This window comes from Grampus griseus, assembly GCF_964374135.1.
Source record: "Grampus griseus genome assembly, chromosome: 2".
Lineage (NCBI taxonomy): Eukaryota > Metazoa > Chordata > Mammalia > Artiodactyla > Delphinidae > Grampus > Grampus griseus.
Window position 1 is genome coordinate 168,914,159 of NC_139018.1, and position 22,748 is coordinate 168,936,906.

The window sequence follows — 22,748 nt, forward strand, 5'->3', positions numbered from 1 at the left end:
TAGTAATGTAGCAAAGAGGAAGAGGGAGGAGACACGGTGAGTCACTTATCACAGGACAATGATTTTTAAGCCTTAGGAGGAAGAGGAACAGGGTAATCAAAAAACCACAGGTGGAACTAGTAAAAACAAAGGGAAACTCAGCAAAGCATTGGCTGACCCTGGACTACTAGCAGAATGAGGTTCCTTTGGGGACTTGTATTTACTGAACATTGATAACTAGCCAAACAAAGACTCAGCTGTTTCAAAGCCAGTCTGACTGGCAGTCTCACCAGGGAGGGTCTGATGGGAAAGGGCAGGCAAATGCTGTGCTATTTCATCATCACCTTCTAGGCAACAGAGAAAGCTGCAGTAACACGAGCTTCCCCGCACTCACCTTTCCACAAACAAGAAGCAAGGATGCTCACACATTAACTGTTTTCTATTTCCAATATAACACCCAAAGTCACAGTACAAAATTTATAGTTTTTAGATTTTTTTCAGTTTGGTTTTGTTCGTTCTTTAGGAGTGTGATCAGTCCTACCGGCAAGACAAAAAGAACTTAGTCCTTTAAAACAACCAAAGGACTGTAGTTTGGGATATTATCCTTGGATATTATTATCAAGATATATTTGTATCTTTCCAAGATATCTGTATCTAAAGGGCACAAAATCTGCACTGATCAAGTTATAACCTTAGGAACAGGAGGGCAGGGAAACTAAACTGTCGTGCGCGAGCGAAACCACATATTCCACAATAAAGATGGAACCACAAACAAATACCAGTTTACAATTTCTGCATAAAATGACAGACACACTCCACCCTGTCTAGGCAAACGAAGCCTATAAGCTGTCCCTGAAGATCCACCTAAAATATATCCTTGTTCTGGATGTGGCTATTATGTTCTATAAATACTTTGCTGTTTTTACATTTGTTTAGTGCTTTTATTCTGCTGCCCGTGTGTGTGCCTGTTTAATCCGTCTCCAGAAGATGGACCATCTCTCATTCTAATTTATTTAACACTTTGAAGGTTATTACGTGCTTAGATAATTTTTGATGAATATTCTGCAAATTGGCATGTTGATTTCTCCTACTGTGAGGAAACTCTCCCAGTATTTTCAGAGCGGTCAGATGGTGCGTGCAATTAATAAAACGCACACAAACATCTGGTACACTCAGGTTCTAGGCTTATTTCTTCCATTCACTCGGTGCGTTAAGTACTTGGGTGAAATATAAATAAGAAAATTGGAGGTGAAAATTTTTCTAATTGTTGACCATGAATGGAAAATAACCAAAGATTTTATATACTGATTGGATTGTTGCCTTTGTTGTTAAGAAATAGATGGCATAAACAGGCACATGAAAAGATGCTCCACATCGCTGATTATGAGAGAAATCAAAACCACAATGAGGGGACTTGCCTGGTGGTGCAGTGGTTAAGAATCCGCCTGCCAATGCAGGGGACACGGGTTCGAGCCCTGGTCCGGGAAAATCCCACATGCCGCGGAGCAACTAAGCCCGTGTGCCGCAACTACTGAGCCTGCGCTCTAGAGTCCGTGAGCCACAACTACTGAGCCCACGTGCCACAACTACTGAAGCCCGTGTGCCTAGAGCCCATGCTCTGCAACAAGAGAAGCCACTGCAATGAGAAGCCCGTGTACCACAACGGAGAGTAGCCCCCGCTCGCCACAACTAGAGAAAGCCCACGTGCAGCAACAAAGACCCAACTCACCCAAAAATAAAATAAGCAAAATAAATAAACTTATTAAAAAAAAACCCCCAAAACTACAATGAGGTATCACTCACACCGGTCAGAATGGCCATCTTTAAAAAATCTACAAACAATAAATGCTGGAGAGGGTGTGGAGAAAAGGGAACCCTCCTACACTGTTGGTGGGAATGTAAATTGGTACAGCTGCTATGGAGAACAGTACTAAGGTCCCTTAAAAAACTACCATATGACCCAGCAATCCCACTCCTGGGCATATATCTGGAGAAAAACTTCATTCAAAAGACACATGCACCCCAGTGTTCACTGCAGCACTATTTACAATAGGCAGGACATGGAAGCAACCTAAATGTCCACTGACAGATGAATGGATAAAGAAGATGTGGTGTGTGTGTGTGTGTGTGTGTATATATATATATATATATATATATATATATATATATATATAAAATGGAATATTACTCAGCTATAAAAAAGAATGAAATAATGCCATTTGCAGCAACATGGATGGACCTAGAGATTATCATACTAAGTGAAGTAAGTCAGACAAAGACAAATATTATATGCTATCACTGATGTGGAATCTAAAAAATAATACAAATAAATCTATTTATGAAACTGAAATGGCTCACAGACGTAGAAAACAAACTTATGGTTACCAAAGGGGAAAGGGAGGCGGGAGGGACAAATTAGGAATATGTAATTAACAAACTACTCTACATAAAATAGATAAGCAACAAGGATTTACTATATAATAAAGGGAATAATATTCAGTACCTTATAATAACCTATATTAGAAAATCATCTGAAAAAATACATATATAACTGGATCACTTTGCTGTACACCTGAAACACAATATTTTAAATGAACTATACCTCACTTAAAAGAAAAAGGATGGCATAAGCATTGACTGACATACCCTTGTTTCTACTGGAGGATTTTTTCAAAATAAAAGCCCTAAGAGCTTTCTGATCAATCCTGAAAACTGAAGAATTTCAGAAAGGTAGGGTGATAGAATCCATCAGTGCAAAGGCAAAATCATACTTCTTCTCTTCCTTCCCCTCCCCCAACCAATCCTCCCCAGTTTAATGTTCACGGGCTCACTCAAGACTCACGGACGCAGCAGGATGCCGCCCATTCTTGGTAAGCCTCCTCCGTCCCAATAAGGAAAGGATCACTAGGGTGATGTCTTTACCTGCAGAATCCTTTCTGGAAGGCTCGGTGACATTTACGGAGTATCAGAGCTAATGTTTTTTGGTTTTTTTTCTTACGCTACTTTCTATTTATAAAATTCACTCCAGGATCGTAGGTAAGGAGGTGGCATTATTTCAGCAATACCTCCACCTCCAGGGCCAGTGGCCTTCTTACACCCCTTGTGTTTTAAACCTCCTGCAGTTAGTACTGTTGGGTCTTCCAGGGACATAAGCAAGCCAAGCCCGGAGGGGAGAGTGCAAAGACAAAATTTCTGATTCTAGAAGAGGCTCCCTTATTTTTTTTGTGCTGGGTGCTTCACGGATATCATCTCATTGGCTCCACTGAATAAAACTTTTCTGATAAATAAGAAAACCGAGGCTCAGAGAGATTCAATAATTTACCCAAGGCCTCACAGCCAGGAAGGGGCAGAGCCAGAAGTCCAAGCCCGGGGGACACGACACCACAACCCTACCCGCTCTGTGCGCCAAACCACGTGGTCAGGGACTCTAGTCTTGGCCCTGCAACGGGGACACCGGCGAGGTCCCTGAACATCTGTGAGCATCTCTTCATTTGTAAAAATGATCTCTGTGCCCTCTTTTACTCCAAAAATTCCATCCAAGATGTCTAACTTGACGGAGAATCCCCAAATTTCGTATGTGCGTGGTCCACAGTCTCTGCTCAACATTTAGTGTGACTGCAGCCCTTGATGCTTTGCTCTTATCCGTGGTCTCTGCTCTCCTGCCAAGACCTGCCGGCTACATCTGTGCTACTGGTCACTCTGTAGTTACTCTGTTACAAAACACTCAACCACCCCAATAAAAGGGGATTGAGAAGGCAGAACACTGCCCTGCATTGTGCTCCGCTCCCATCGTTCTTATCCTCACCACCCTCCCCTCTTTTCTGCTCTCTCTCTCTGAGCAACAGAGAAATAAGTATCCAATGCCTCTTGGGGGTAACCGGAGGCAGCAGAGAAATCGGTGAGCCCGCAGTGCACTACCCACTGTTTGCAGGTGTGTTGCCCAGCACCAGGTGGCTCCACTCTATTAGGGTTTCCTAGTTTGGGTTTGTCCCAACTATACACTTTTTCACAGGCATGTGGGGAGAGCATAATCGTGCATTTTATGGTTATGAGTGGCACAGCCTGGCAATTCTCCGATTATTATTTCCATTTGTTGTCATGCATTATCAATCTAATTCCCCATTACGTGCCATGTTTTTCATGCATTCCTCGTACAGCAAGGACAAAGAAAGGCAAAAGCCCTGCAAAGAAGCCTGTATCACCAGAAGAACAGGCTAGCTCTGATGGAAATTGTGGAGTTAGAGCCCAAGGTTGAGAGGATAGCTTTTGGCTAATTCGGAGTGAAAACTATCGTCAAAAAGTTTGGTATTTTGCATGAGTACCAAGACAGGCAAGGTATTGCTAAAGGGGAATGAGGGGCCACACCACAGAACAGACTTACAAAAAAAGTTAGATACAGAAGGACCTAAGAGGACATTTTTCTTTAGACCACTGGGTTTTCCAGGTTTCTGAAGATGCTGAAATATATCAGCGTTGCGGTTGGTGTGAAGAGTCACTCGGTGATTTTTCTTATTCAGATAGGATCTATTGAGTGCCCACCATGAGCAGGGGGTAAAGGTAGTGAGCCTTCGGTGAACAGAAAGTGCGCAGTAACTACGGATCGGCAAATAATCACTAATACGATGGCGCGTGTGGAGGTAGTCAGAGTTTGGGGAGAAGGATGTAGGTGTGCAAATGTTTTTGACGACCCACAACTCACGTCTTCTTGCACTACATCAAGGAATGGCCAGAGCTTCAGTTTTAAAACAGAAAACCAGAAACCACCACATACGATGGAGATCAGGCTTTGTAACAAGTCGGCTCCTATCAGCTCCATCTCCGAACTGGCGTTAGAGATGCTCGATCATCTACAGAGGGGTTACCCATTCAGTTCAAACGGAACCTACAAGCCCATTTTTTCTTGATTATTTGGTATTCATAAGATCACTGAACTGAACCAGATCCCTTCAATCCCTTCCAACAATCATGGCCTTTATTATGAGCAGTAATTTCCATCTTCAAGGAGAAAAGTGTTTCTCTTTTGGGGAAAAAAATACCTAATTTCTACTGATAAAGTTAAGAATTGAACACACACCCTCCACCCACAAACACACATACTCACTCAACAGCACCCAAAATAAGCATTAATGCAACTCACTAAATGGTAGCAAGAGCTCTGATCATCTTCTGAGCAAGTAAGAGAGGCATAAGGATAGATACTTTTAGGATAATGCGGCTAATGGTAGAGCTGGTAGCCTCGAAAGTAAGGGTGTGTCTAAATTATTCCTTATAAGAGAGAGACATGCTGATCCCACAGGATAGGGGAAAGAGTGGCAGCTGATGGATTTAGGGAACCAAAAGGAAAGTGCTGTGGAGAGAATTTCTGATAAGCTGGATTTATGCTGATTCGGAAAACTTGCAAAAGAGAGTAGCAAAACCAGCAGGCTTTGTGTGCAGTGGTGACCCTGGAGCCCAGAGTTCCAAGAGCTATTGTACCAGCTCTTGAGATTAAATGTCCTGGAAAAAGCAAAAACAAAAATGGAAAATACAGCCAATACACTTCAGTCTGATTACGGCTAGAATAAACAGCATAAGATAAAATACTCAAATCTCATCCTTCCCCAACAGGTTCATCTTTTAGTGGCCACTTTTTCCCAGATTCTTTAAGTCTTCGATTTTGCTTATGGTAGGAAAAGTTCAAGCATCTATGTATCTTACATAACTGATGGAATGATCCTTTCAATTCCTTTTCTCCCATCAACTCCTACCTTTTAGGAGACATCCAATATCTACTTTTGTTCCTTTAACTACCTATTCAGAGAGCAATGGACGTCAAAGAATCAGAAATGGACAAGATGGAGAGAACGGATAACCAGTGTCCGGGGAGCTCAAGAGGAATGTAGTTTTTGAAATTTAGATCGAAGATCTTTATCCCATGGCTTCTCTCCCCATGAGGTCTCAGAGATCCTTTCTAATAGAGATGCTGGAATTTTTCACAATGAATAAACCCAAATAGAGAATTTCTGCCACAAAGGTTACTGACACATCAGCTGATATCCAAAAATAAATAAGATAAATAAATAAATAAATAAAAGACAGGCATGAAAGCCATTGGTGAATCTAGACTCATACTTTCTGATACTGTGTAGAATGTGGTTTAAACTAACTTCAAAACCTATTTTAACTGTTAGCATGTCTTTCTCACTTTACCTAGTTTAAATGGAAATTCTCCAGAAGCTACACTGTTCCTTTTTTTTAAAAAAAGTACTGACATATGCAAAAATTTCTCAGAACAAAGCTTGAGCTCTGAATGTGCCCCATCGTATTTTCAGTCATTCAGTGTGTCAGGCTAAATGCAACTCTTATAACTGATAAGTATACGACAAATGAATAAAACTCTAGGTCTTTTACTTATACACACACACTAGCATTAATAACGTGAGCACGAGTGGTATATTTATGCAGTAAAGTCAGTCATGATCTTCTTTGGAGGCAGTCACACTCAACCCCACATTAACTAAATATAAAGGTACCCTGACAGGTCCCCTCAATTTCCTGGACCTTTCATCTCATCACTGCCTCTCCCATCACAAATCGATCACACTTTCTCATCAGCTCATCGAGGCTGACTCAAGGACCTCTTTCTTTTACAACTCTGGCATTCTCACTAGTCCACAGAGCCTTTTGCCAAGTTCCAGAACACAAGCAAAGATTCATTCTTTTTCTGTTTTTTTTTGCCGCGCCGTGTAGCATGCAGGATCTTAGCGCCCCAACCAGGGATCGAACCCGTGCCCCTGGGGCAGTGAAGCAGGAAGTCTTAACCACTGGACGGCCAGGGAAGTCCCAAGGACTCATTCTTGGTTTATTCTTTGACCTCAGACTGTAACTGGGCCATTACAATACGGCTGAGCACCACCCACATCTGGGAGGCAGATCTCATGGATTATAAAGTCAGTGACTCACTGAACCTCAAGGGGTTTCGGTTTCTCCCATGACAAGATAATGCTAATAGCACTTACCACCTGCTAGGCTGTCAGGGGACTTGGCAACAATGTCTACAAATTACAAAGAGGCCCTAGGCCATAAATAACAAGTCTCATTAATAAAATTAGTTCAAGTGCCAGAAAGAATATTACCAACAACAGTGGCAGATCACACTTGGTCAGAATAAAAGCGGGTGGAGGAATCAAAAAACGGGCAGAAGATCTAAATAGACATTTCTCCAAAGACGACATACAGATGGCCAAAAGGCACATGAAAAGATGCTCAACAACGCTAATTATTAAAGAAATGCAAATCAAAACTACAATGAGGTATCACCTCACACCGGTCAGAATGGCCATCGTCAGAGTCTACAAATAACAAATGCTGGAGAGGGTGTGGAGAAAAGGAACCCTCCTGCACTGTTCGTGGAAACGTAAACTGGTGCAGCCACTATAGAGAACAGTATGGAGGTTCCTTAAAAAACTAAAAATAGAGCTACCATATGACGCAGCAATCCCCCTCCTGGGCATATATCTGGAGAAAAACATGGTTCGAAAGGATACATGCACCACAGTGTTCATTACAGCGCTGTTTACAATAGCCAAGACATGGAAGCAACCTAAATGTCCATTGACAGATGAATGGACAAAGAAGATGTGGTACATATATACAATGGAATATTACTCAGCTATTAAAAAGAATGAAATAATGCCATCTGCAGCCACATGGATGGACCTGGAGATTATCATACTAAGTGAAGTAAGTCAGACAGAGGAAAACAAATATCATATGATTCACTTATATGCAGAATCTAAAAAAAAAAAAAAAAAGATACAAGTGAACTTATTTACAAAACAGAAACAGACTCACAAACAGAGAAAACAAACTTATGGTTACCAAAGGGGAAAGGCGGGGAAGGAATAAATTAGGAGTTTGGGGTTAACAGATACACACTACTACGTATGAAACAGATAATCATCACGGACCTATTGTATAGCACAGGGAACTATATTCAACATCCTGTAATAACCTGTAATGGAAAAGAATCTAAAAATGAATATATATATGTATATATGTATACACACATAGGTATTAATCACTTTTCTGTACACTAACATGACTGAAACATGACATTGTAAATCAACTATATTTCAAGAAAAAAAAATTTTTAAGTGGGTGGAGGGATTTTCTGATCCTCATTTCAACTAACACTATTCCCTTTTAACACAAGAAGAGTTTAACGTTGTTGTTGTTGCTTTTTCTAAAAGGTTACTGCTACCCGCACAGTTCACATCAAGCATCACTTTTTTCCAAGTTATTTGGAGGCAACACTGTATTCACTAGCAGGACAATATAGTGTTGATTTCACAGCAAGTCCAAATATTGCTTCCAATCAAATTAACTGCAGCTATTTAACCTCTGGGACCAAAGAGCTTCAAGTCTATCTGCTGCGGGACCCTCCCATTCCTGGTGTACCTTAAATAAACCCAGATTTCATTCACAGCAGAAGGGACCCCTCAGCCAACAGAAGAGGCCCATCCTCTAACCCTCTAGGTTGCAAGAGATGAACACGTTGAGAATCAAAATCAGATTTCTGCTGATCTGAAGGTTTAGTCTTCCCACCGTGTCCAAGTCAGACTCCAAAAGGAGGCCAGACGCTAGGAATGAACTTGAAGTAATTTAAAAACCAGAAACAAAACAATGAAAGGTGTCCTCCCATCCCCCCCCCCACCCCCCATCAACCTCCCACTTTGTTGCACATTGGAAAAATGGCACACAGAGCTAAGTTCTACTAAGTGTAAGGAATAGATTTTGCATCCAACTCCTGAGACACTTCCCCCAGGGTCAGCGGTGGCTTCCCTGGATGAAGTCATAAGCCTGCCCCGGGCTCTTGGACTGGTGCTTTCCCGAACATCACAGTCATGCTTTCAGAAAAGGACCAGACTTACAGTGCCGAGGTGCTAGGGGTATGTGAGAAGCTGTTGAAAACCCACTCAGGTAAATGCAGATCAAATCAGCCTGACCAGGTGTCTAAATACAGCTGGGGCTACTCCAACGCTGAATAAGCCATCCCCACCGAAGAGCTCGGATTTAGAAATGTGGTTGGCTTAGGTGTTCTGAGAATCCCTTTCATCAGAGGCTGTGAGGATTCAAACTGAGAGAAGCCAGAACAGCGGTAACAACGTCTACTGGGATGTTCCATTCATAGGGGAGAAAGCCTCCTCCATCCACGGTGAGGTCTGGGGATCGCCCTTCTCAGCAAGCAGAGCTTCCGGGGGGACTGGCATGGCTGCACCATTCAGAATGAGTGTGTCTATTAAGAAGCCACCGCCAGACCTATTATCAGAACAGCCATCCCTTGGAAATTTCGCAGAATTTGCTTGAATCTACTGAGCAGTTACTCTCCTAACGAGGTACTGGAGAAAGGCACCGAGTTCCCGACTACACACGGGCAGCCCACACGGCTTTCAAAGTACAGGACCGGTTCATCTTTTCTAAACGCAATATGCGCCCACGTTTGGGCAGTTGCCTGCAAGACAGAAGCCCTGCGTTTGGGGGGTTCGTCCTGAAGGGGGTTCCCTCCTCTCCTCCTCCCGCGGTCTCCCTGCATTAAACTTGCTACAGCCATTTGGAGTGTGAAAGAGCAATCCATTTTAGCAGTCCTAGGCAGCCGGCGATCTGCAGCCTGCCTCCTGAACCCACCCAAAGAACAGGACTTCCCTGTCACTTCCAGAAAAACGGTTAGAAAAAAAAGAACAAAATCACGCCCGGGTCTGCCCGCAGCAAGGTCCTTTCCTTTCTCCCCGGGTAGACCTAGCCAGTGTGAGGTCGAGATGCCAAAGAAAGTGGGTGTGGGGAGAGGGGGCAGCACGAGGGAGTAGAGTCTGTGCCGCACGTGGGGTGTGCACTGGAACAATGTCACATCTGCGGCATTAAATGCTCTACGTCCTCAGTAAAGCAGAAGTGTCATGTCCCTCTCACCGGCCCAGAAACGGACCCAGAAGTGCTGCAGAATCCACCGCCTGCCCGCAGTCGCGGCTGGGAAACAAAGACACATTACCTTTTATTCGTGGTGCTTCCCAGAGAGCCGAGGAACTTCAGGTTTGCAGCGGCGGATCCACCGAAACGGGCGTCCCATGCGCCCCGGGTGCGCAGGCCCGGGGCCTAGCCGGCGGCATCCGCGCCCGGCGCCTCCGCCTCCGCCTCCGCCGCGCGGCGCCCGCAGCCGCCCCGCCGGTCCCCGCGCGCCCCCGCCGCCGCCGCCCCACCGCCCCTGCGGGTCCCCAGTCAGCCCATCGCCCGCTCGCGCCGCTCACGCCGAGCCTGGCCGCGCGCCAGGGCGCACCGCCGCCGGCCCGCCCCTCGCCCGCGCGCCGAACACCGTGCCGCCGCGCCCGGCCCTCCGCATCGCGGTCGGCCCCGCGCGGCGCCCCCGGGCACGGCGAGCGCGCTCGGGGCCGCCGGCGGCCGGGGGCTAGGCCGGCTCCGGCGAGTCCCGCGCGGCCGAGCGCGCCGCCGCCACCCGCGCGCGCCGCGGGGCACCCCCGAGAGCCGGCCTAGCCCCCGGACAACAATGAACGCGCCGGCCCGGCCCGGCCCCTGCGCAGCCCGCGAGCCCCCGGTTCCCGCTCCGCCGCACACGCAATCTGGACCAAGTTAGGTCCCGAATCAGCCGCCGAGCCGCAGAGGCTGCGCGGAGCCAGAGGCGTGCGCGAGAGGAGCGGGGAGTCGGAGCCCGAGGACCGCCCGCGCACCCGGCGCCGTCCCCGACAAACCCACCGAAACCCGCCGCGGGAGGCCCCCTCCTACCCTGGGAGCCGGAGGAAGAGGCTACCTTGGTTGAACTTGGCGGAAGGTGCAGCTCTTATCCCTCGATCTAGTCCAGTTTTCTTGCATTAATCTCCCCTCAACTCTTTGGAAATGGAAGTTCCTGTGAGATAACCCAGTCGTGGGGCTATTGTCAGGATTCGCAACAATTACTGCGGAGGGGAGACTCCCATTTCCAGAGCCTGGGGGAGGAAGACGGCCTGACACGTTCTCTTTCCAAAAAAGAGAAACACACTGGGAGACTATCCCGAGGAGAACAATAACTCAATTCACATTGTATGTCTAAATGTTTATTACTTCAGGAGCTCAATTTGCCTTAGACACTTTTTTTTCCTCCTTTTTCATGAATTGTCAAAACACGGGTGATGAAATAAAGGGAGAAGCAGGCGGGAGCAGCCGCTTAGCGAAGGTGGAAAAGCCAGCTTGTCTCAGAGGTAAAATCTTTCCCTAGAACTCACTCGTCACTTGAATCGCCAATATCCATCCACCCGTCCATCCACCCATCCACCCGTCCATCCACCCATCCATCCGTCCATCCACCCATCCGTCCATCCATCCATCCATCCTTCAAGGGAGGGACTGTTTCCCCTTTTACCGTAGTTTGAAGGAGACCCAGGTATACTGATACCATTATTTCCAGGACATTGGCAGGAGTGAAAACTTACAAACTTTATAATAAAAAGAAATCTCACACATCCTGTCTTCCAACTGATCTTTCCAGACACAACCTGTGTGTTCTCTGATGATCTCTGGTGAACATTTTTGACAGTTCAAGAGGCCTCACAATCCACAGAAGGGAAACATCTAACTTTTCCTCCAAGTCAGTGTTGGAGGAAAAGATGAACGCCTGTGAGGACTACCCACCTTATTTCAGAAGGTGGTGATCACATGCTCCTGGCTGGGGGACTTGATTATCTGAATCTGAGGAATGGGAAGCTGAATGGGAGGTTTCTGTATTCTTGAAGTCCTTGAGGATTGTTCTCATGCCAAGCCCGGTTCTTTCATGTTGCAATTGAAGCCCATCTCCTCGCGTTCTGAGGCCTTTACAGGGATTATTATTTCTTTGGAAGCAGATTATTTCCAGTGCTGCTTTGTTTTGACTGCAACACCCAACAGGTAGTGATCGAGGAAATGTTCAAACCTTTCTCTTCCAATAGTTTGCATCCTTAGAATAGTCTTTGGATTCCATCTACATCCACCTCCTGCCTTTCCACCTTGGCCGCTGGAATTCTCAATATGTCCTGAATCAAGCTGACCAACTGGTAAAGCCCCTTTCCAGGTTCCCTGTCTTACGAAATGGCATCCTTCCTCTCCCCACAGGGATAGAGAGATCTTTCATCTCCTTCCTTTGACTCATTCCTCACTGTCAAATTATCACCAAGCCTATCCTCATAAATAGATCTGGAAAGTTCCTTGGGAGCAGCCCCTTGTCTGACTTGTTCCGACAGTGCCTGGTGCCCATTGCTTAATCTTTGTTGCATGAGTAGGCCCTGTTCCTAGCCTCGGTCAGTGTACATCACCTTTCACCGCCATGTCTCTAGCAACCTCCTGACTGGACCCCAGTCTTGTCTCTCAAATGCATTCACCACACCACCTGGAGTCACTCTCCTGAAACTCACACCTGATCATAGGATTTCTTTGCTTAAACCCATTCAAGGTTTCCCTGGCTCTTAGGCATAAAGTCCTCGCTTCCTTAGATGGCTGGGATGTCCCGAGCATCAGGTCCTCCTTATCCATCCAGCCTTGTCTGCGGCCACCAGTCCCTTCAGCTCCATAACCCTATTCCAGGTCCCCTGTGTTCCTGGTTCTCACTGGTCCCCTTGTCCCCCAGCAGCCCATGACTGCAGAAGCCACTCGAATCATGTCACATCTCTGCTTACAACTATCCGGGCTTCTCACTGCTCCTGAAGCACCCTCCCCATCGTCATCACGTGTTAGTCTCCGAGTCCCTCTCTATGATTTGCCACCAGGCCACTTCTCTGCCCATGAATGACTCTTTCCTTCCCTTGGCTTTTGCGTGTCTTGTTTCTCCTGCCTGGAATGCTCACCGCCCGCCCTCGCCCCGCCCACCCTTTGTATAGCTGGCTCCTTGCCATCCTTCAGGTTTCAGCTCAAACCCTGCCTCCTAAGTAACCTTCCCTGATCAGCACGTGGGAAGTGACCTCCCCAGCTGCTCTTTGTATCATTAGCCTGTTTATTTCCTTCTTAACTATGATCGGTATTCACAGCTGCGTGTGAAAGTCACAGACTGATGTCAGACTTCCAGAGCCTGGCTCTTGCCTCAGCCACCTCCTCACTGTACAACCTTGGGCAAGTATCTTAACCTCTCTGCGCCTCAGTTTTCTCACCTATGAAATGGGGATCGTAATACTACCTACCTCATAGCGTTGTTATAAGGATTAAATGAATCAATATATGTGAAAAACTTAGAACAGGACCTGGCAATATAAGCGTATACATGTGAGGGCCTTTATGTGTTTTATTGTCACTCTGTCCCCATGGCCTGGGCTAGTCCCCGACACAGGCTCTCTTTACCCCCTAAGCCTTTTGTGTTTGGAGCCCAAACTGAGAATGGATACAAATTTAGGGAAGAAAAACTACATTTGAAGAATTTAAGTACTGAGAGAAATAGGCCATGGTAAAGCTTGATGAATGAGATAAAAATTCAAACTTAAATCATCTGGAAGTTAATGAAAATATGAAGGAAATATATTCTCTGTTTCACCAGCAGTGATCCTTGGAGTTCATGGATGACAAGCTTTGCCAGTCAGAATTCTGTAATGGTCTGTTTTCCGAAGAGGCCAATTCTACCACTGACAATTCAGGCAGTTTCTTGCAAAGACATAAAGAATCAAAGGCTCTTTGCAAAGTGTTGGACCATCGGTCAGCCCTAGCATGTAGTTGTGATGAAAGAATAGAGCATGTTTCCATTTTCAGCTCGAGTGTGATGCTTTTTGAAAAATCTAACTGAAAAAAGAAACGTGGAAGGCTGGTTTCTGGACATATGCCTTTGTGTTTTGCTTTTACTGCTGGAGAAGATTCAGAAAGAAGGAGACATACTTTTCCTTTGGTTCTTCCAGAGGGCAAGCAGGACTTTGAGACCTGATTACCTCGGGTTCTCACAAAGAGTTAGGGAGCTCTGTACTAAAAGGAGTTAAAGTCTCCAAGAGAGGAGAGGTGCTCTGAAGCTTGGAAAATGGGGAATGGAGAAAAGCATGGAGAGAGGCAGTAGCACCCCCGGAGGAAGGAAAGGGGGGCCACCTGCAGTTGGAGAGGCCCATCCTCCATGTCTACAGAGCGCCTCAAGAGGGCGCCGGTCATCTGCCGGGGCAGCCTGAGGACAATGGAGGAAGGTACCAAACGCCAAGAGGTGTGTCTTAGGCACAGCAAAGGATCTTGGGGTTCTGCCAGGAGGGATGGCGTCTTTGGCTTTAAAAGGGACCTCAAGTTCTTGGGTACGTGAGCATCTCAGTGGCATCTATGCTGGATCAATGACAAGAGACCCTTTTCCTGTCATGACGTATTGATAGAATGTGAGTTGGTGGAGAGGAAAGAATGAGTGAATTTCTGCCACCTTGGTGGGTGAGGACATAGATTGAACTGGGTTTAGAGGAGTAAACTAATGTGACTGTTTTACACCCAAAGTTGCAGAGCAAAAATTAGACCCACTTCACTGATAGAAAGTATCTGGTTCTTAACTCTGGGGTCTGCAGTCACAGCTTTCCTAACAAGCTCGGGGCAGTACACGGAGCACTTAGGAGAAGATGCCTCAGCTTGGGTCTTAGCCAGAGAACCACTGCTGCTGGAGAAGGAGGACCCACTCATTCCTTTGTGGATCTGCCCCGCTGAGGACAGACCCCAGCGTGGGCTGGATCTGAGTCTGGGCTACACAATCCTTTGCTAAGAACCAATAACATGGGACAGCCCTGGAATCCTGCTCTGAAGGTGCAGTGTGACCTTGAACAAGTCTCTTCATTTTTTGGTGCCCGTTTCTTCACCTTTCAAACTGGCCTGAGAATCATCTCTCTCTCTCTAGCCTTATGAAGACCATGGATTCAACACATATTAAATATTTTCAAAACCACACAACTGATGACAGTTGATAACGAACATTATTACGAGTACATATTCTGTGCCAGACACAGTGCTAAGAACTTTCCAAAACGTTCATTGATCATCACAAGATTCCTACGAGGTGGAAGTTATTTTTTCTCTCTCTTCTATGGAGGAGGAACCTGGGGTCTAAAAAGGTGAAGTAACGAACTGAGGGGACTCTGTTCATCAGATTTGAACCCAGAGTCATCCTTTTGTGACCTGAGCTCTTATCTCGCAAGCTTGACTACCTCATACTAATACAAATGAAATATATTGGCAATCACGGCGAGCATGGCCACGCACTTATTTTATATACACTATTAATTACAGATTGAGCCACAGTTGGAGTTGGGTAGCATCTATAGGAGGTGATAGTATGTTGTACTGGTACATTCGTTTCTAAGCTGCACCAAACAGACATTGATTTACATTCCGTTCATATGTTTCCGGAAAATAATACTGTCATCTTTTCCTTCTACTTTCACCAGAGTTTGAGGATAGAGTAAGACTCCTTTGGGGCAGGTTAAAGTCCTTGACTGGTTTTAAGTGAACCCTATTATATTTTTATACCCAGTCCTTTTCTCTCCTCACTCCCAGGTCAATTAAAGGCCAATCCTGAGCCACTTCAATCAAAAAGAAAGAATTCCATCTCCTCTCCTGGCCAGACAGCAAGCACTTAAGACCGCGGTCCCTGGGGTATACGAAGAAAGCATCTAATAACTGTGTTTTAGTTTGTTATTTTTTTAAATAGCAATGTCATTTTTTAATAGCTATGTTTTATAATCTTGTTATGTTCTCATTACGTGAAATTGTTGCTTATTATTTTTTCCTGGTTGGGGATCCTGATTTAGACTGTCTCAACTCAGGGCAGTAAAAACCCAGGGCAAGTAATTGTGAACCACAAACAAGAATCAATCAAAACATCACAAGCTAATTAATGTCATTTGGAGCCCCTGGGAGTAGGTGTATTACAGTGAGAGCCATACTATAAAATCGGTGTACATTACAAGTACACTCAAGGACACAGGTTAACACTTTCACCAAACCCTTTCTGTTTATTTGCCTTGAAATATATATTAACCGTACTTAAGACTTACTTGGCACCTACCAGCTGCCAGATACTGCTTATGCACTTTATATGCAATAACTCATTTAATCTTCTCAACAGCCCTGGGAGGTTGGTGCTATTATTAGCCCCATTTGGAAGGAAGGGAATATGTCAGGGAGAGGGTTTATAACCCACCTCAGGTCCTACAGATGAAAAGTAGGCAACAGCCAGTTATCAAACTTGGGCAGTCTGAGTTCCGAGTTGAGATTATTAACCCTCCACTCAACTCACCGTCCATTGGTCTAGTATTTGGAGGTACTGCATCCCTTATTACCTGACACAGTGCCTATCAGCTGGGACTCAATACTCATTCTTTATTCGTGGGCCCATCACCTCGTTAGGAAAGGGAGTTAAAACAGAAATATTTGTGAAATTGAATAGAAAAAAAGTTTCAGCAAGCATTCCTTTTTCGGTTGGAACTTATAATAGAGAGAAGGCTTCTGTGCAGGTGACATCAATTACTCAATCTCTCAAGCAAGCAATAAGAATGTATTGGAACCATGAGCCAGTTTAGGAGGAAGGCCCCCAGGATTTAAGAGAACAGAGGCACCTGTGCTCCAGGGAGAAAAGGCAAGTCAGTTTCCTGGAGTTGAGATGGGGCTGAAAACTGTCATCGAGTGATGACTTGTGATGTGATGACATTTTTCCTGCCACCAAATAAAGATCAACCCACCCCAAATCATAATGGCAAAGAATCTGCTATAACTCACCTTATAAATAAGGTGGGTTCAGTGAAGCAAGTTTCTAAGGTTCTGACTCAAATAGGCAGTTGGTTAGGCTGTTTGCTGAGATACGGACTGGATATGCAAGATTAGCTCAGAAAGAGATATCTGGGTGAAAAGAAAAAAGGTTGGCGACGCCTGTACATAGAGGGCACTTAAACCTATGGAAATTGACGAGGTTGTCCAGGAAAGATACTGTCAGGGGAAAAGAGGGCTCAGGACCTAGCTCTCAGGCCGACTTAAGCCAGCATCGGAATCACCTGGAAGGCTTGTCAAAACAGATCACTGGGGCTTCCCTGGTGGCGCAGTGGTTGAGAGTCCGCCTGCCGATGCAGGGGACACGGGTTCGTGCCCGGTCCGGGAAGATCCCACATGCCGCGGAGCGGCTGGGTCCGTGAGCCATGGCCGCTGAGCCTGCGCGTCCGGAGCCTGTGCTCCGCAACGGGAGAGGCCACAACAGTGAGAGGCCCGCGCGTACCGCAAAAAAACAAACAAGCAAACAAAAACAGATCAATGGGTCTCACCTCCCCCAGGCCCCCCAGAGTTTCTGATTCATAAGTCTGGGCTGCGGTGCAAGAATCTGCATTTCTAATAAGTTCCTGGGATGCTGATGCTGCCGGTCTCCGAGCATCTCTATTCTGCCAGAGGTCTTCGCTCTGTTCCTGGCACCCTGGCCTCCCTGCCATTGTCCAGACTCATCAGACTCTCTCTAGCCCAGGACCTTTGCACCTCCCTGTGCCTGGAATGCACCTCTCCAGATATCAGCCCAATCAAGCCCAAACCTTTTTCAGGTCCCTGCTAAAATATCACCTTCTTAGAGAGATCCTTTCTGACTTTTTTTTTCCTCCAGTAGCAACAAATGGTAGCAAGTTTTGTTTCTTTTTCATAGCTGTCACTCAATTCTTCAAATGCCAAATTCACTGTGATCTATGGCCATTTTTTTTTTTTTTTTTTTGCAGTACACGGGCCTCTCACTGTTGTGGCCTCTCCCGTTGCAGAGCACAGGCTCCGGACGTGCAGGATCAGCGGCCATGGCTCACAGGCCCAGCCGCTCCGCGGCATGTGGGATCTTCCCGGACCGGGGCACGAACCCGAGTCCCCTGCATCGGCAGGCGGACTCTCAGGGAAGGCAAGGGAAGGCAAGGGAAGCCCTATGACCATCTTTCTTAAAAAAGCAACTCCTCCCAGGGAGGAGGGAAGCCCTATGACCATCTTTCTTAAAAGGGAAGCCCTATGACCATCTTTCTTAAAAAAGCAACTCCTCCCACTTGCCCTCCTGCTTCTGCCCCTCACCCTCATCCCTTCTCTGGTTTATTTTTCTCGGTTTCCCTTATCACCTTCCAACAGACTATACAACTTATTTGTTTGTATGTTTTGTCCATTATCTGTCTCTCCCAGGAGAGCAGGGATTTATGTCTGTTTTCTTTTTTGCTGACTCTCTTGAGCCTAGAATTGTCCCTGGCACATATGAGACGTTCAATGAGTATTCATTGAAGGATGAATTAAATGAGGGAATAAACATTCTTGCCTGTGGAATTGTGGTTTTAAGAATTTAATTCTGATGGAAACCCTTCATAACTGGTTGCCTCCATATCAAAAATGAATATGACCATGTTGTTCCATTCTGACAAAAAAAAATCTCCTCTTCTACCCGGGATAAAGCCAAAAATCCTTGGATATTCTCCAGTAGGCACTGGTTGGGGCTGAGACATGGCAGGGAACAGACTCTGACGTGGTCCCCGTCCCCCTGTTGCCTACAACCTGGTTACAACCCTCTCCTGCTCTGAAATAGCCCATGCATCTCTCTACCCATCTGTAGCACTTTATTGTAACCATTTCTGCATTTGTCTATATGCCTCACTCAGTTTCCTCCAAGGCAGGAACCGTGGTGGTGCTTTGTTTTTGCTTTGATTTTATTCGAAGTCCTCGAAGTTTGTTCATCTGTACACAGTATATTTAATGCTGCTTTATCACTTTCTCTTGGCCAAGCGTTATGATCACTACTCAATAAATTTTTAGAGTGAAATCCATTCAGCTAATAAAAAACAGGAGAAGCGTCTGTGATGGTAGGAAACAGCATTTGACCGGTGTTTATATGCAATTCCGTATAATTGTTTTAATAAAGGCGGCCTAAATCATAGTCAATCTGAAGCTATCAATGAGCTCTGTCGCTCATAACTGAGCCGGGGCGAGTCGCGTGGTGCGCGCACCGCCAGTGGTGTGGAACCTTCTGCAGTGCGTTCTGCAGATTTCTAAAGGCGTTTGTGGAGGCCTGATAAAGACACTTAATAATCCCGCAGCTGTAATTTCTATCTTGAAATGGATGTTTTTCCATCTCTCCCCTCAGTCTACCTAGTAAACTCTAAATCGTTTTGGTGTTGGCTTTCAGAAACATAAGGTTCTTTCTTGGCGTATGTTCTTACATTCATAGTTTATATTCTTCTCTAATGGGGTCTTGGGAAGATCTTCACAGGTCTTTTCTTGTTTCACCCTCTTTTTCACTGTCTCAAAAGTGCAAAATATAGCAAATAAACACTGGTCTGAATAGCTGATCCCAAGCAGAGGTGAGGATGCTTGAGGACAGTTTTGATCTTGAGTCCTCAGTAGAAGAGGGGATACAGCGGAGAGAAAGGAAAGTATCTTTAGAATCTTCAGAGGATGACTTCTGTGCTATTTGCAAAGAAAATTCCCTTGGAAATGGGTTCTAACCTAAACTGGGATAGGATGATGATGATAATGGCTAGTATTTATTGAGTGGCACCAGGCACGTGACGTGAATCATCTTCAATTCCTGCAGCAACGCTGCAAGTAGGTATTATTAATTTCCATTTATAGATCCAGAAACTGAGGCTCAGAAACATTAAGTAACTTGCCGAAAGTCCATCCCCAGAAAGAGGCAGATTTGAATCCGAGTCTGTATTCAATTCCTCCAAAACTAGAGGACTGTATTTGTGACTAATTGTGTAACAGGTTATTTTAGTTTCTGTTCTGTGGAAAGTGTAAAGCATTCCAACAAAGGGTTTTAATGTAGTTTTTTTTTTTTTAGCCTCCAAAATGCGAGGCTTAATTTTGAGCAAAAGCAGAAGTTGGTCAACCAAGGGCTCACAGCGAGAAGTCTCAGGATTGCTTTCTGGTGGAGTGGATGGATGGCAAGGGAGCTCCCGGAAGGGATGGAAAGCAGGAAACACCAAAGATGATAGGATCTAGGTGACGGGTTTGCCGATCCCTGCCCCGAGCTGCCTCTGGTCATCAAAATCATCCCCACCCAAGCAGTGCTCTGCAGACACCAGGAGGTAGTCCCCACCGGCAAGTCCAGTGACAGGACGTAGCTGACTCGGCGCTGCCCCGAGCTGGCTAACCCCGGCATAACCCCTGGTGTGTACTTTTGCCAACAGTTATCTGGCAGATGCTCTCTGCTCTCTGCTTTCTCTGTTAGCGCCTCTGATTCTGTTCCTCGTCCCTGTACAGCTTTGAACAGGTCAACCGAAGTCTTCAGGCAGGACCTTCCTTATCTGTCTACACAGCAGGCTGAAACCAGTATTAGGATGCACTTTCCTGCCCCAAGACACTGAGAGACACAGCAAAGGGGTTAGGAGTGCAGGCTATGGCACTGGACTTCCTGGGTTTGAACCACAGGTCAACCACTTACTAGTCGTTGTACTAGTCATGCTAGCAATCTTAGGCTAATGGGTTCTACACTTCTTTCAGCCTCGGTTTCCTGAGGGTTGCTATGAGGATTGCATTGCAAAACGGATAGTTTTTGGCACAGAACACACGCTTAATAAAACACATGCTATTAATATTCTTATTTGCATTACCTGTGTCAACTAAGGGCATGAAATCTGGCAGCTTTTGTCCACGTACAATACCCCCTTGGCTGCTGTGTTAGATGTCGATATTTGGTTTAAGCCCTGTACCTAAGTGTTGTGAGCTTTAATGAGATGCCAGGTGACGTAATTCCTGTAAATAAATCATAGGAAATACCCTGATCCTAAAGAATAGTGTCCTGAATTCCATCCCTTTCTTCTGAGTGTCCCGCGTGCCCTGTCCTTGTAGGGAGCGTTCACCCTGATCATCTGCGATTAACTTAAAAGGGGATTCAGGTCCATTTAGGACGCCTACAACTTCATTCAGCTACTGAGGGCACATTGGAGAGAACTAGAAAATAAGCCTGACTTTTTAAAGTCTGTTCAATCTCCAGTTCAATGGGAAAACCAAGGTGGATCGCAGATTAGACAAAACTAAATGCCCTAACCCTTCATTCCTCGGACACTTACAGTGCCTGTCCAGCTGTGTCCGTAAGCATTGTTCATAGAAGCGCTCTGAGGCCTGAAGGCTTGTGTAAGCACCTCTGCTGGACAGATGCGGAAATGGGCAATAAGGAGTTCGTGGCCTGCCCAAGGGCTCCCTGTGAATTTGTGGGACGTTCAGAATTAAAACAGGTAGCCTTTCCTGAGCACTGCTCACCAACACTGTCCCCTCCCAGTATGTATGCAGGGCAGTCACAAGACCAGATATGTACACACTCCTAAGTTCCTTACCACTGTAGTGAGTCCCTCATAATACAAAAGTACCTAAAATTCTTTTCTTGTTAAATTTTGATGGGCCTCTTTAAAAAATAGTTTAAAAAATGAAACCTAAGCATTCAGAAAAGTACAGAAAATAGACTGCTGAATACCATTAAGACTGAACATTTTGCCTTATTTGCTCTAGACTTTATTTTAATTGAGATATAATTGACATATAACATTGTGTGTGTTTACAGAACACAAGGTGCTGATTTGGTACCTATATACTTTACAATTTGGCTCCTGCTGTAATACTGCTATCACATCACATGATTATTTCTTTTTTGTGCTGAGAATAAATGAGATCTAGTCTCTTAGCAACTTTGAAGTTTAGAGTACAGTGTCGTTGGCTGTAATCACTATGGCGTGCATTAGCTCTCCGGGACTAATTCATACTCTAGTTGTGAGTCTGTACCCTTAAAAAAAATCTCCCCAATTCTCCCATCCCCCAGTCCCTGGTAACCACTATTCTACTCTCTGTTTCTATTCCTAGGAGTTCAGCTCTTTTAGATTCCACGTATAAGGGATATTATATAGTATTTGTCTTTCTCTGTCTGACTTATCTCACTGACCATAATGTCCTCAAGGTCCATCCATGATGTTGCAAATGGTAGACTGTTTTTATTGAAAGAGAGAAACAGAGACAGAGAGACAAGAGACAGAAAGGGGGGGAGAGAGAGAGAGAGAGAGCGCGAGCTCTCGTCCTTTCTCCTTCCCTCCCCAGAGGCTGAGACTCTTCTGAAGTTTCTGAATATCATTCCCATATTCCCATGTTTGTTTTATCCTTTGACTACATACAAACATAGCCATAAGCATATACTATTATATATGCATACATATACGTACTGTAAATATATACTATTATGTGTGCTTTTAAACCTTACACAAATGCACCAGAACAGGTCTATCTTTTCACAATTTATTTTTCATTCAACAGAATGTTTTTGAGACTTGTCCGCGTTGACACATTTAGACCTAGTCCATCCATTTGAATCCACTGTGCAAATAGCCCACAGGTCATTTATCTTTCTCCTACTGAGGGATTAGTGACTTCTAAGTTTTCACAAATACAGTTGGCCACAGGGCCTTTGCTCTTACTCTTTCCCCTGCCTGCCATGCTTACTTCTCAGTTATTCCTTCATTCAAGAACATTCTTATAATGTCTGCTTAATTTGCTTCCTTATTCCTTCAGGTTTTTACTCAATTGTCACTAGGATGGCCAGAGAAAATGTAGGATGTTCAGTTAAATCTGAATTTCAGATAAACGATGAATAAATGTGTAATGTAAGCATGTCCCAAATACTGTATGGGATAGGCTTATACTTAGAAAATTCACTGATGATCTGAAGTTCAAATTTAGGGGGGTGTCTTGTATTTTTATTTGCTAAACTAGCAACCCCAATTGTCACGTGCTCAATGAGGCCATTCCTGTCCTCTTCAAGTTTTTAACCCCTTCCCAACACTTCCTATTCTTTTTCTCTGTTT

General features: G+C 45.2%; 1 protein-coding gene across 5 annotated transcripts in view; it reads right to left on the reverse strand.

Moving 5' to 3' along the window:
- FRMD4A (FERM domain containing 4A) overlaps positions 1-22,748 on the reverse strand; it is a gene marked incomplete at its 3' end in the record, with an annotated part of 330,271 nt that overhangs the window by 217,936 nt on the left and 89,587 nt on the right. The window contains exon 1 of one of the 5 annotated variants that reach the window (XM_082647378.1): positions 10,778-10,828. The exons of 3 other annotated variants lie outside the window; for them this stretch is intronic. Of the gene's footprint in view, positions 1-10,003; positions 10,090-10,777; positions 10,829-22,748 lie in introns of those variants that run through there. One more of the 5 variants, XM_082647376.1, reaches the window with a different exon arrangement.